Source organism: Rhagoletis pomonella, unplaced genomic scaffold, assembly GCF_013731165.1.
Source record: "Rhagoletis pomonella isolate Grant_MI unplaced genomic scaffold, Rhpom_1.0 Rhpom_scaffold_22152, whole genome shotgun sequence".
Lineage (NCBI taxonomy): Eukaryota > Metazoa > Arthropoda > Insecta > Diptera > Tephritidae > Rhagoletis > Rhagoletis pomonella.
This window is the reverse complement of record NW_023480662.1, coordinates 1-2,130: the sequence shown is the minus strand read 5'-3', so window position 1 is coordinate 2,130 and position 2,130 is coordinate 1. Positions and strand designations below refer to the sequence as shown.

Genomic DNA, 2,130 nt, shown 5'->3' with positions numbered 1-2,130 from the left:
GTGTGTCCCGTCTATGTTATAAGTCATTATGATTTCGGTTGTCAACACATATCTTAAGTTTTTCATCACCGAATGGTTTAATACTGTCCTCATAGTGGTAATCTGGCGAATATATTAATAATTATTAAGTCTACCATTATATTTACAAAGTTATTACTTACAAACAAATGAGTGTTTTCGGGAAAAATTTTGGATTCTATTGTATTCAGGTCCTCAGTGGTTTTTATCGGAAAGTATTGCTTTACTGAAGTAAGCACGTTATCTTGCCGAACTAACTTCTCCAATATAATTTTTTGTTGAGCAAGAGCAGACATCACAGCATCATTTTGAATAGATACGGTTGCTATAAAGACATAAAATAATAGTTTAAATAAATTGCTGTAAAATACAACATGAAAAGATTCTTACAATTAAATTCTTTTTTTAAATTTTCCACGGTTTCTGAAAAAAAAAAATATTATTTGGGAAACATTCTTTGTATACCCATAAATTAATTTACCTTGCAACGTTTTCAATCCCTCCACTAAGAATTTGCAACTCTCGCAAGCTGGAACTGTTTTTTTATCTGCATGGAATAGTACATTTGTATATACATATTTGAATTTTATGTGTATATAAAAGTCATTAACAATAAAACTTACACGGTGTTGCTACGTTTTCCATTCTCTTCATTTTCTTGGACATAGCGTATTTTAACCGTTTTGACTTTTTTGAAAAGTTTTAAAAAAATGTGATCTATTTATATATATTAAAATGAAAAATTTACATTTAAATTAATAGCAGCCATGCAGCAGTGGCATAAGTAGCATACTGTCATCATAAGGAAGACCTATTAATTTGCATTCTATATTTTCTATAGGATAATAAACTTCTGCACTATCTAATGAGGAATCAGCTGTACATATCCCCAATGTTAAAGAGTCAACCGGGTCACAAAAAAAACTTCTTAAATTAGTAAATTTTTTCCCTATAACAAATATTTTGTCTTCAGAAAACCTTTGAATTGCTATGGGTTCATAAGGATTCATGAGACAATAGTTGTCAGGTTGTTTTGAACAAAATATGTAATCCCTAAAATAAAAACATAAACCTTTGCCTTTTAATGATTTAAAACTATTGGGTTTGTCTTTTTTGATCAAACTTTCTTCTGCTATTTTATTTACAAGTTGTTGGAGTATGTGAGTCGGTTTTTTTGACATATTTTTTAAGAATCTGTAAATAATTTTCGAAATCGTACGCCGAAAAGCTTGAAAATAAACCTATTGATTTTATGCTTTCTGTTATGTGAAGTAAATTATGTACATTGTATGTCAAACTGGAATTTCCGAAAACTGTAGAAAAGTTTTGTACAAACAATAATATCATATTTTCAGCAATACCAAAATTGTTCATATATGATTTTGGACAAAATAGCATCCTACATGAGCAATGCAATAACAAAAATTCATAATAAAGGTCATCATGAACATTGTCTTTCAAAACAAGAACTCCTGTATAAAGAAGAAATTGACGAAACTCTGTTGCTTTCCAGTTTAGAATATCGTTGAATGTTCTGGGCTTTCTTACAAATTCTTTCGGCATATATGGTTTCAATGATTCCAAAAGTTCTGACATTTTTGATTTCTTAATTTTTTCCACTTTCAAATTTACTTTATTTTGTAATATTCTTAATAAATATTTACGCATTACCCCCAAATCTATCAAATGCATGCTATCTAATGCTACTTGGCTTATCATTTTTAAATCAATGTTTTCAAATGGTGTCTTAGCATTTCGAAATTTAGGTAAGTGATGGCTGATATATTTTCTGTTTAAGAAATCGTCGTCACTCACAAGATCACCTGACTCAGAACTGTATACTAGAACGTTGTTTACTTTCTTTCCGATTTGCGTACATTTGCTGCAGCCGTGCGAAGATACATGACTAGGTGCGCCGCAAATAAAAGCTCTAGCGGGCGCATCGCAAACTAATGCTCTAATATGAACTCTTATTATTTTTCCGCCTAAGTCAAGACCATTATACCTTTCATTTCTTCAACAAAGGGACTCAAAAAATCAAAAACATCATCTGGTTTCTTTTTGCCTAAATAAATACCCACTGGAAAAACACAAACCTTTTTAAATTCTACT

The 2,130-nt window shown here is 30.3% G+C and overlaps 1 long non-coding RNA gene across 1 annotated transcript; it reads right to left on the bottom strand.

Moving 5' to 3' along the window:
- Positions 1-24: 24 nt before the first annotated feature.
- LOC118732551 lies at positions 25-428 on the bottom strand. The gene is made up of 3 exons (XR_004992148.1): positions 409-428; positions 162-343; positions 25-102 (listed from the first exon to the last, which is right to left on the bottom strand). It is a non-coding gene; the product is annotated as an uncharacterized LOC118732551 (long non-coding RNA).
- Positions 429-2,130: the final 1,702 nt, after the last annotated feature.